Genomic DNA, 13,769 nt, shown 5'->3' on the forward strand with positions numbered 1-13,769 from the left:
GAGGAGAGGAGGCAGCCTTGTCAAACCACTACTTTTTCGCAATTTTTACATATATTAAATCAATAATTAACTTATCGAATAGTATTACAAATGCCGAATTAATCGCCAATTCTTATAAAGGGATCTAGCAGTCTTTAATCGGCACTGGATTTGTAATTGATTTGCCGCCCTTTCACACGGTAAAACAATCGTAATTTGAATGATGATTCCAATTAAAAATAAGGCTAATGACGAATCTTTTGCACGTGTGAAACCAAACTAGAATCGCGAAAGCTAATCACAATCATGAATTCAAATTCAACTCCGGAGGTGAATTCCACTTATTTTTCACTCAAATTACGGTACGAATTTTACGTGTGAAAGGCTTTAACTCCACAGCATCTTTTGGGGGCGGAGCTTACGTGTCCTTTCAAGCACTCATCGTATCGATGCAGTGCTTTGATTGACAAGTCACCAAAGACACGTTCGAATTCAAATCACAGTATTCGAGTGAGCGCCAAAAGGTCCGATGATTCTAAAGATGAATTGCAATCACCATTACAATGATGATTTAAGATTCATGTGTGAAAAGGCCCTTTGTTTATTTTCATGTCCATTATTGTGGTCTATAATTATATTCTGAAAATAATTGACAATTTATTGTTCGAACTACGAGTTGGAGGCTGGTTTAAAGCCTGGAGGTGGTTTTGTTCCTTCATGCCTTAATTAATTTGGCTAAATTAACACCGGCATTAACAATAATTGAAATGGATTGTATGTAGGCAGAATCGTCTCCTTAATCATTATTTACCACATTAGTTCAATAAATTGAATCCGACATTGGTTTGATTTGTGTCTGGCTATGCGACATATTATGTTTTGACCCGCTTTGTGTATCACATGTATTGTTCGTGTAGTTTGATTGCTTTCAAAATGTTCCTAACTGGATGATATTTAACCATACTCAAGAAATAATGCTGCAATCATGCAGGCCGTCTGGAACAACGCTGTACCTCAGAGGGAAACTTAGTATTTGACTATTAAAGGGAAACACCCAAGTTCGGGACAAATAGATCGCAAACAATTTATTACGTTTTTCGTATGATATTGTCAATAAAAAAAGAAGGCAAGTGCTCCCCCCTCCCCCCCAACAACAAAAAATCCCCTTTTTAAAAAAGTGCCTTTTTTTCAAAATGAAATACCCTTTTTAGGTTTTAGGTTAGAAAATCAACAAAAAAAATTGGCTCGCGCTTCGCGCTCGCATCAATTATTGTTTAGTATAAGGTATTCGTCCGGTTCGTGGTTACAAAAATGCATAGAATGTCTAGTTTTCTGGTTGGAATATCACACATTTTTCAAGTTTGCTCGGGTTTCGTGGTCGCATCAATTATTGTTTTAAGGTACTCATTCTGTTCCTGGTTACAAACAGTGCTTAGAATATCCAGTTTTCAGGTGAGAAAATCACAATTTTTTGGGCTCGCAAAAAAAATCATACAAAAATGCTTTGAATGTCCGGTTTTCAAGTTGGAATATCACACATTTTTGTCTCGTGTTTTGTGCTCGCACCAATTATTGTTTATTAAGGTTGTCATTCTGTTCCTGTTTAAATAAAATGCCTAGTGCTTAGCACTCGCATTATTCGATTGGTGAGATATGTAGCCTGTATCCTATTCACGAGTCACTAAATGCAGTCTTTGAAAAATTCCTTTTCTGGTTAGTATACTAAAATTTTCAGCACACGCTTCGCGCTCGCGTTAAGTCTTTAGTTAGATTCATATCCTTCATATAATTTTTTTTCATGATTACAAAATCTGCTCGGAATGTTTACTTTTCATGTCTTATTACATGAAAGTTTGAGCTCGTGATTCGCGCTCGCAACATCTCGCAATGATGCCCTTTTAACATTAATTTGGTCCATAATTTACCAAACAGCTAGTCTTACAACTTCAGATTTAGTTTTTTTTTCCAAACCGCTCGCTCGTGAAAAATTTAAACCTAAATATATCTTATCAATCAGAAATCACCTTAAAAAAACTTTGTTCAGCTTAATTACTACAATTACTACAAAACACACAACTTCTTCACACAGATGATAATCTCATGGTGAAAATATCCGTTTGCACCAAAATGCCTTTTTTGGCATATAGGTGCCCTTTTATGGCTTTGCAACCCCCCCCCCCCCTCCCCAACGGAAATACGTTCCGCCGCCCCTGATAGTAAGTAAAATTGAGGATATGAGAAGGGAGCTTTCGTTCAGCTCTTGACTTTTACTTGATACTCTATTCTTCCGTTCTGACTATATTGTTTATCAGACCATAGAACATTAATAATTTACATTTAGAGATTAGGAAGTACACAGGTATACATTCAATGAATAATTTACTACTGAAGTCCAAGGTAGCATCAATATAACAGATTACCCTTTCTATTGGCTCGTTTGAATTGTCAATTTCAGGCGTTTCATTTCCAGCGTCGTTTCAGAAGTAATGTTCCAAAACCAAAAAGTAGAAAGAGAACTAGTAATCAATCTTTAGTCAGTAACCTTCAATAAAGATGATAGTTTGCTCGTGCATTAGAATCCAGAGGTAATGTTCTTTTAATTGGGTGACGTGTTTTGAATTCTGGGGGAAGGTGAAAATTGATTTTACATAATTTTTGTTGTTGTAACAATTCGAATCGATGGTTTTGATATTTTTAATTTTCAACTGGAACAGTTGTCCAATCACTATACGATTCTTCTGTTTGTTTATCTCACACTATGAGTACCTTGAATTAATTATTGGCGATTCCAGGACTTTTGAAATATGGAGGGGGAAAGGTTTTAACGGGAATGGGATTGTCCCAATCATGCGCCACACTGCCATTATCAAACTGATTAAGTTATTTCGGAGAGAAAATGAAACAAAAAAGAGAGTAATAATCAAAAGTGATACGAAATGGTCGCTCATTGAACCTTTTCAAATTTGAGTTTACAAAAAAATAAAAATGAATATAAGGGAATGCAACTACGTCTTTGTTGTTACAGATAGTTGTTAGTTGGTGTTTTGTGCTCTCTCATCCTCTCTCGTGTAAATTTCACATCTGAGACTTTTCTTAAGAAATGGCTTGGAGGGGTAGAATTATTTCTGGAACTTGCGCTAAAGTCAGAAAGAGGACATACGTCTTGCCTGGTGGCGAAAATGAGGTTAAATCGTTGAGGGCATTGTAGCTCAAATAAAAGCCATAGAATCGGGTCAATCGATTGTACAGCATTGAAACCTTTTCAAATGGTCCTAAAATACGTGTGTAGTGACATTCAATATGACCACACAATTGTAGATGTCTACGAAGTTCTGGAGTTCAAATCATTACTTCACTTTATTAAAGGAAACCAGTTACCAACAAAATTCGACCCATTCAATTTTGACTCCAAGTCATTATTTCACCTGCATTGAAAATATCACCAATTGGTTAGTGAATGAACTTAAATATAGACTGTATATAATTCCTTTAAAAAAACTCTCAATCTGAGTGAGGTGTAGAAAATTATTACTTCTCAACTGTTGTACTTTTTGCACCCACCCCACACTTATCCGACTAATCGCCCCACCCCCGCAATTCATAAAATCACATCATTAAAAATAATGCTCATAAACTTTTACAATATAGATGAAATTAACAGTGCGATGCTCGCTCGTCTTGGGTAAACAAGTTAGCTATTGATGACATGAAATATGTCATGAATATATATCCATCAACACGGAAGAGCAGATCAAATATTTCGTAACAGGGGTGGCACAGAAAGTAAGTAAATCTTCCTTTTATCGCCATTTCCTGATTAACAAATAAAAAGATACCTAAAGAAATCAGACATTGCCCTTCTCATTAAAGGACAGGCATTATTTGGGCAAAAATGGAGGACAGTGCAGTACACCCTGTGTCCTAATTGGTCCCCCCCCCCCCCACCACCACCTGTCCATCAATAGCAGGGGAAATTCTCACCTCGAACAAAATGGAGAGTCCATAAATACACATTTTAATTTTGATTCCTAGAGGTTATAAAACTGCATAAGTGAAAGATAGATGACATCATGCATTTCCACTTAAATGGTATCCCCATAATCATCCTCTTGAAAAAGTTCACACTATCAGTGATGGGTTTAAACAGAGAATGAATTATAATCAGACTGGATATGTAGAGAGGTATGATGGTTTTTCAATAATTTTTGGAGTGACAACGGGAATGGTTCGGAGAAGAGAGTGAGTTGAATATCAATATAGAGTGAAATTTGAAATAAAAAATGTTTAAAAAATAATAAATCCGCATCGTTGATCGTATTACTTTGTTCTCAACTCTCTTCAATTTAAACTAACAGAAGACTGCACTGGTTGGTAATTAGCCCAAGGTTACCTTAGATTTTTTTAAAATACTTTTCCAAGAAAATAATTTTGCGTTCAAATGAGCGGGATGACGGATGAGTATGAAATTGATTCCAAAGATTTTTGTAGATAATTTTTACTTGCCATGAATATTGAATAAGCAAGATGGCATCTTAGCATTCCATGGAAGCGAAGAAAAATATATTTTAGTCTAGATTTAAATGTTGGTGAACTTATTGAAATAAACCTATTTAAATACCATTATTGCGTTGTCATGCAAATACGCTTTTTTGACCATAAGAAGAAAATAAACATTTATTCGTGCATGGTTTGATTGGAATTTTGTTTCTCGTGCTTTTCATTTTTTCCTCATTTTTCATATTACTCAACTTCATATCTCATTTTGTTTTATTGTCGAAGGTTTAACGACCTCACTTGTATGTAGAAAGAGTTTCCCATGATTCCCATGATGAATAAGCTATTGGGATATTAATATGGTGTAATGGAAAATTTCAACTTTTATTATTTGATTTCCACACCGTGAGAGGCGTGAAGGAAATCAGCTTGAAGGTGATATACATTAAAGTCTGTCTTAAGTTTTGGTAGCTGTAAGGGATATTCCTTTTCAACTTTAAAACTGGTGTCAGATTAATGAAATAGTATGATCCTCTACAAATTTTGTGTCAAATATTCTTTATAAAAACTGGACATTTATTGGGTAGAATTTACATTAGATAAGTCAGGATACATCTTTTTTTAAATAGCTTCCTGATATACAATTACTTAAGTATTCCATTTTTTTAGATTTGATTATGAAAATGGCATTTCAATAATTCACAAGAACTTTTTGCGAAGGTTTTTTTAGCTTTAACCTCCTTTGCACAAGTGAATACACAGGATAAACATAAAGTTCAGAAATATCTAATTGTTACTAGAGTTTGATTCTTATTCAGGTCACTTTGATGTGTATGCATTTTTAAATTGCATTTTTTTTGTTTCGTACATAATTTACTCACCCTCCACAACCTCCCAGCTAAATTGAAGTAAGTATTTTGGACGAACAACCTACCAACATCCTCCTTTCTTCTCTTTCTCTTGTAAGGTCCTCCGCTTTTTTTGTTAAGTTACTCTCTTTATTGTATGTAGGCCTACTCTACCCTAATTCAAATGTCCTGAGAATTTTACTTTTCTTTTTCTTCGTATCATCACAGCACGTTAATATTTAAATGTTTAGTAAAACAAGCAGGTGATATACCTGCTGTCATATGAATAAACAATAAATATTTGTCATGAAAGGTTCAAAGATGCCATATTAGATTTTTCTTATCGCAGAGGGCGTTGTGGCTATGAGGGAATCTGTGCCATATAAAAGAATGTGAGGACGTTTACCTGTTGTTTGTTGTTGTTTTGGGGTTCGTTATTCTTTTTTATTTTTGTTTTGGTGTGCTTCGTATCCTCTCGCATGAGAGTTTCCTCATAGACTAGTTATCTCACATCCACCATATCATTTTCATATGGCATAATAGAAATAGGAAGAAAGAAAACGGGAAAACTCATTTTCTTCAGTAACCCTAAATGATGGTACACGATACGACAGCGAAAGTATGTTAGAATAGTTTGGAAAATAAAGAATACCTTAAAATTATATTTTTGTGTTTTGGCAATTATCAATCACAGCTCCGATGATGCCATATGCACAGATAATGAATGAAAAGATAATAGGTAATACATGAATGTAAAGACATCGAAATTGGAAAAACGAGAGAGGGTAAATGGTGGTGTAAATGAAAATATCACATGTAAAGAGAGAAATATAAGACTACAGCAATATGACCAAAAGAAAAAAGTGTTAGATAAGGGATTTAAAGGCAAGCGTATCCCAAGGACAATGAATGTACATAGACATATTTCCCATTACTAAATGAATATTGAAAATTGGTGAGTGAAAAATTGGAAACAGATGATATCAAACTTTTATTTTAAGGATGACAAAAGACGCTGATATTGATAAGGAAATCTCCGAGATACCGAATCAATATTCTCTGTATTTGGAGCCATTTCACAATTTTCACTATCGCAATGATTATTAGTGACTGCATAGCTCTATGATCATGCAAATATGAAACGAGGCTGAATTTCGGTGTCCAATGCGTCAATGTCTCCCTATGACATAAAACCTGCATTAATATACTACATAAAACATAATGATCTGTTCTAAGACATGCATTTTTACCTCATTACACCGAAATGTGGTGATCTTCTGCAAAACAAATTGAAATGGGTAATCCCGTGTCTTACGGATAGATTAGTATGCTCTGTGAAGAACAGGTCGATGTCCTCAACAAACATTAACCACATAGCTTCCAACTTATTTCTTAAAATGGCTGCTGTATTCTCTGCAGAAAGGTTGATTTCGATTTCTAAGCGCCACCATGTATTTGGGTGCAAAAGTTTTCTTTTTATGCATGCAAAAAGAATTTCTGTAAAATCTCATAGTGAATGTATTCACCCAAAAATATTCTGAATACTTTTATTGCAAATAGCAAGCGTTTAATGTTTCGGGAGCACTTGGAACGGGAGGTCAAGAAGGTTTTTCTTTAAAATCTCAAGAACGAAATGATAACAGCTTTGTGTGGTTTTTCTCAACTTGTGCATTTTAACCATAGGTGAAATGCTCACATCAGGATTTTTTTTTAATCGGAAATCGGACATTTCCGATTTATAAAATAGAAGTCAGTATCTCAGGTGCATGAGTGCGCCAAACGTAGTTAGTTTGAAAATACCTGACATTTTTCAGGGGTGAAGTTTCTTGTTAAATGTCAAATTGTAGATTATCAGAGTTGACGGTCTGTGGTCATTAAGGAAGGATTACCGGACATCGATTATCAATATTTAATGTCACAGGCAATGTCTAGCATTGTTGCTTTCAGAGTTCAAGCACGGTGTTGGCCGGATCTATGAATAATCTTGACTTATATGACATTTCAACGTGAGATATCCAATGTACAAAAGAAGAATCATGATCGTTAATAATGAATGAGTAATCGGATGAAAACTGACTAAATAATCGTCAAAAATATTCTCAGACATCTTAAAAGCCGTTATACAAGGTAGATTATCAAAAGCAAGCATTATAGTCATTGCGCCTATCCTGATTAATCAAACATAATTACAATAACGATTTTCTTCTATTCTATGGAAACGCCATCTCCTCTAGAGAATAGAGGATATCTGCCACGCCTATAGAAAATATAATAAATACATCAAACTTAGATCATCATAAGTAGAACAGAGGAAGACCTTTTATCAGGGTTTTTTCTTCATGGATCTTAAATAGGGAATATTTTTTTTTCAAATCCTAGCATATAACAGAGGTTTCAAAGAGACAATCGGGTGTCACCATTGTCTACTTTAAACAGTGTATAATTCTTCGAGAGTGACACAAAACTATTATTTTTCAGTGAGCATATAATAAAGAGTAGAAAATCGTGTTGATGTGTGGGGGCGACTCGGAAATACATTGGTAGAAAAGTGATGAAGTCAGTTTAACAAATGAGTTCATTGCACCGTAATTGCTATCATAAAGAGCTTTAAAAGAGATGAGCTATTTGAAGAAAATAGATCTTTCAACTGGAAGTATATTTCAAAATGATTTTATTCAACAAAAAAATTATCACATCTCTATCCTCCTTGTGAAAGGTCATGATAGCGATTTCCATTAATATGATAAAATGGGTGGGTCCATTTGCATAATACTTACCGATAATTATGGTCTATAAAAATCAAAACTATTGCGAAACATGTAGTTCGAATTTGCTGTTAATGTGATAGTCACAAAATTTAGATAATAATAGGTTTACAATAATAAAGTTCATGATAATGGGGCCCTAATAAAATTCTCTCGGCTAGAAATAATTTTCGTCAAAAGAATTGTTATTTCTTATATCATTATTATAATCAACACCATCATCATCATCACCATCGTCATCATCATCATCATCATCTTTCTCTTCTTCTTCTTCTATGCCATCAACATCATCACTGCAGCTACTGTTGTTATTATCACATCCATTTTCATCTGTTTTAATACCATACGTCGTAGCATGCTCGTTTCTTCTACGGTCAAAAACTTATGTGTTTCAATATAACTTGAAATCAATCTTCAATACTACATGATTTTTACAGCTGTATTGTATATATCCTCAATACCATCTCGTTGCTCAAACAGAGGGTTACAATAAAACAAGACTCTCAACCACAAGCTATTTTCGACCAATCAAATCGCGCATTGTGTAATTGCACTTTAATATTTTTCGGCATGCGTTTAACGCTATTCTTTCGATATGGGGTTCCTAATATGATGATATTATATTATAATAATTTATAGATAAAAACCTACATCATTGCGAGACTAATGACATTGAGTTCAGAAGCTTAATTCTAAATCCTGAGGATTCATCAGACCGGCATAACACGGCCTTATTTGCTTTCAGGCATTAAGGACGCTCCACAGTTATGTTTGTGCGCATTATGATCTGCGCATATTTAACACTCCGCGCGCTGACGTCACAATGGATGAACAGGTGATTAATTAGCTGTGGGTATGAGCTGATTTTTCTCATCATCTGCATCCTAACTGCATATCCGATGCGTTATTTTATGAAGCTAAAAAAATGGAATTATTCCATGGACCATTTAAAAAAATATCTCTACAATTTCAAAATACTTTACTTTGCAGTACTGCCAAGAATCACGAATATGACCCCGAGTTTGAATAAATGGTAGAGTGGTTTTGATTTTTCTTCACATAGATACAAAGCATTTGGCGCATTTTTGGTGTTTTAAAAAGCACGTTTGCTCATATAAAAATGCTAATAGTTTGAAAACAAGCACATGAACCCCTATTTTTTAATGTTTGTACCTCTTAAGTATAGATTCCTCTACAACTTTGCAAATGTAGGTGAAAATGACATGGATTTTGAATAAAGTGCAGCATTTATTGTACTTTTGTAGTCTGTTATTGAAATTTCACATTTTTGAGATTGGGTTTTTGTTATCTTTTACGCCATTTTTAAGAACTGACTGTGCTGTTAGACTTAAAGTTGCAAACGAATAGCACAATAATTAGATTCTCTATTCTAACGATACAATTAATAACTCTCTTGCGAAATTTGAAGACTTTTTCATGTATTTTGACTGAGTAATAGAGGTTTAAACTCATTGTAGTATTCTTGCGAGGTCTAAAAATGCAAAATTATTTTGAATGCGCAATTCTTAAGAACATCAATTTGGGTGAACTTTGAAGCTCTATAGCAAAAAATCAAGCACATGGACCTATGTTAATTTTTGCATATTTCGAATATTAAGGTTCTAAAGTATCTATGTGCAAAGTTTGGTGAAAATGACATGGATTTCACTTTAACTGTGGAACGTCCTTAACACCATGAATCACTGTCTGCTTAATCACGTAATTGTGTTTTTATACCTGCATACGTCAATCAAAACACATTCCTCAGTTTCTTTGCCATGTTTGCCCTGCTTTACCTTGGCTATCAGACGCGTACAGATGGGGCTCTGCTGTCCCGTCCCAAAAAAAATAAGGCACCACCACCGAAATAAAAAAAATAAGAAGAAATATAAAATTATTCAATGATTTACTGGATATTATGTTAGAATCTGTCACAAAATGGGATTTCCATAATAAACAGGTCAAATAATACTACCCACTTGCTTCGCTCTCTCGCAACTATTCAGAAAATTGCCCCCTTATGCCACGTCCTGTCCCCTGAAAAATGTTTGAGGCTGTCAGACGTAGGTTCAATATTTCAACACTGATAGTGTGACACCTGGGTGAAGGCTCGGACTAATTTGTAAACTCAAATCTAATTTCATTCATTCTAAATGAAGCCCCAAATTTGTCATCACAAGCAATTGCCACATGTAATTCGATGTTAAACTTTCTTCATTCAGTATATTAGGTATTCAGATTCCAATTTCAAAGCCATTTTAACCTCTTTTTTGCTAAGCTTGTTTAACCTTTATGAAAAACAACTTCATGTAAAAAAGGACGAGACTCTCCATTAAGATATTAAATAGCTTTATATTCTGATACCCTTAACAAAATTTGTAGAATCATGTCATACTGAAACTAATATTTTGTTAGGTTGAAATGGGAAGTATAGCATGCAAGACAAGACAATGTTTCAATCAACTAAGGAAAATTTATTTTTCGTGATTAAACAATTTATATTTTTTGTGTATCATTTTAATAATGTTAGATAAATAACTTATTCACAATAGGTTTCTCATGTTGAAAACAATACAAGAAATTAAATAAATCGAGAAGAAAAGACTTGAATATATTCTAGTCATTATTTCCTATACCAAACTCATTTATTCTCTTGTTAAATGTATTTCTATTTTTGTATCTTAATTTGTATATAGTGTATTCTTTGATTTGTATGTTGTATGTTTTTTAATGAGAATTTGGAATAAATAAATGAAATGAAATGAAATAGTTAGTACATAACAACGGGCAAACTACTAAATTAAAAAGTACGTGACTCAATTCATTGATTTTATATCAAGTTTGGTATAGGAGATAAGATATATGCTTGTTTCAGGGTTAAATAGTGAGCTTTATGCAATTATCTAGTCATGTAAGGATAATAAGGGCGTAGTTCTTATATCTTTTAAACTTTGAAGAAGATGTTACAATGCTAAGCACCTTAGAATATTAATTTCTTTAATACCCGAGAGCTGTCATTTTCTCAATAAATATCTAATAAGAGTTATAGGCATATTCAAGTTTGGATGTCATTCACTTATCTGACTACACACCCTCTCAACTCTGATTATTCTTCCAGTACAAGTGATACTTGAGAAATAATATAAAGGCTAACAATGAGATTTACTCTCAATGAATTTCGTAACAAACAATACTCCAAAATTATTGTGAGTGCACAGATAAGAACTTGAGTGGCTTTTTTTAGAATTGAATATGAAAGTAAGGACAGTTGTATTTATGAGTTTCACAATGGTACTCAAAATAACAGTAGTTAACATCATAGTTATCACTTAAATTAGAATATCCAATTTCCTATTATTTAAATTCTTATGTAAAACCTTCTTAATCCCAACTAAAACTTCTTAACACTTGATTATATCATTTCTTTTTGCAATCGATTTCTAGTCAAGCATTTCTAAGAATTTTTGCAAAAACACTCTCAAGTTTATACAGGTAAACAAAAGGGTCTCAACTTCGTCAATCAAACTTCAAAAGATTGATATAGTTGAAGTTCATCAGTTTCGATAGTAACCCCGGGCATTTTAAACATATTTAACAGAATTAGATTCTGTACATCATTAGGGTCTGTCACAGTTAGTAGTGACGCACATCCGGTACTCTCCAAAGATTCCTATCGAAAAACTAAATTAATTTTTTTTTTTTCAATTGAAATTGTGGCATTACACTCTTGATCTCAATTCAAGAAAATGTAAAGATAGTGATTGTAATCTTTTGTCGTTATATAATGAAGCCGATCAATTTGTCGAATATTAACCTTATATCCTGAAAAAAAAGTTCGTTGAAAATAACCAGATGGAAATTTCAGTTTGTTCTGAATATCATATTAATATATTATTATTAATAAAAATGGTCCATTTCAAAAGGAAGGAGAAATAACAGAATTTTTTATTCATCAAAAGTGGCATTTATAAAGGAATAAATCATAAATGAAAATTGTTTAATACTTTCACAAAGTAAAACAAATGAATCAACGACAAGTAGAGAACGATGGATCGGAAAATTACAGAAAGATCAATTTTTTTTTTTTTTTTTGGGGGGGGGCTGCCAAGATCCGATGATAGGGATACCATTCATTACCTTTATGCCCTTGAGCCTTTTCAATTATTTCGTGGGGATGGGATAAATAAGAATGTCAATCATATTTCCATGTCGATGGAGATTTGCAAACGATTTTCTTTTACAGCTCACCTGCTCGTGGCGTTTTTTTCTGCTTTGGCTACTTAACAGCATTTTCATAGGATTGTTATTACCTGTGTTCCAAAGAAGTATTTAGAGACCCTTGTCAGTTTGAGTAATGGAGAATCATTGTAAAATGACCACGTCAGTATCTCAAATTATAGATGTACAGGTATTGTCCAATACTCTCATAAAACACGTCAGCTGTCATCATATTTTCGTGTTGTTGATGATAATACGCGCAATCAAACATCAAAAGGAATGAATTAATTCTTCTCAATTCCCGTTTTTATTCCTTTTCTTTCTATTTTTTTTCTCTCTCTCTCTATCTTTCTTTCTTTGTTCCTTTATTTCTTCTTTTCTTTCTTTCTTCCTTCATTTCCTTTTTTCTTATTTCTTCTCCTTATTCGTCTTCCTCTTTTTCTTCTTCATGGTGTTTCTTCTTATACCTCTCTCTGAACGCCAGACTTTCATACTCTTGTTTTTGCCCCCCCCCCCTTCCCCCTCTCTCTCTTTATTGATCCTGCTTGTTATGGTCTCTCCTGAGAAATGTAGAATAGCTCTCCTGGGTTCCATTTTGAACTATGTCTCTTATATACCACACCCACTTAATCAGAAGCGATTACCCGTCTTCAAAATGCATTACTCCAGTCAGTTCGTCAAGCAGAAAGTGTAGTCGTACCCCACGCGTAAAGTACATTCACTCCCTCCTATGGCTACCTCTTATAACATAGTGATCGATGTGATTAAACTCCAATCGCAACACCGTCGACAATGTACTCGTTTATCGCATCTGATTTCAAAGTGTAGGAGGATTTAATCATCCAGCACAAATAAGATGCATGCCAATGGTTCGTAGAGATATTGAAATGAAGCCCCTCCGGGGTATGTCCGGAAGAGCTTTATACAGCTCACCTGACATGAATGAAGATGAATTAAAATCATTCTTAATATCGGCTGCTCCGTCCCTACATCGCAAACGAAATCCCTGCCCACTTTACTCAAATGCTTTCTCCCTGAACAGTGATGCCACTTTACTTTACAGATGGATTTAAATTAACTCTTTCGACCCAAACCTTCTCTCTTCCATTCAACAAAGATGATTCAAGAGAGAGACTTGGGGGAAAGATTGACCCATTCAATGGCCTCACTAATCGATCTTCAACAGTTCAAAGGATTAAGAAAAGGTTGAAATCAAGCCTGCCAAGCATGGGTGATCAATTTCAATCGACGAATGTGCCTTTTCTTTCAACACGTATGACCGTTCATTCAACCTTTTTATCTCCAGTATAGGCTACTGCTCGCCTCTGCAATGCCTACCCCTTTTCACTTTCTATTACATTAGCTCAACTTCACATTAATTTTTTTATTCCGTATGCAGCCAAAACCAAAATATCGAGACTAGAAACAATTCTCCTCAAAATTCCCTCCGGTTCCAGTATCAACT

This window comes from Lytechinus pictus, unplaced genomic scaffold, assembly GCF_037042905.1.
Source record: "Lytechinus pictus isolate F3 Inbred unplaced genomic scaffold, Lp3.0 scaffold_19, whole genome shotgun sequence".
Lineage (NCBI taxonomy): Eukaryota > Metazoa > Echinodermata > Echinoidea > Temnopleuroida > Toxopneustidae > Lytechinus > Lytechinus pictus.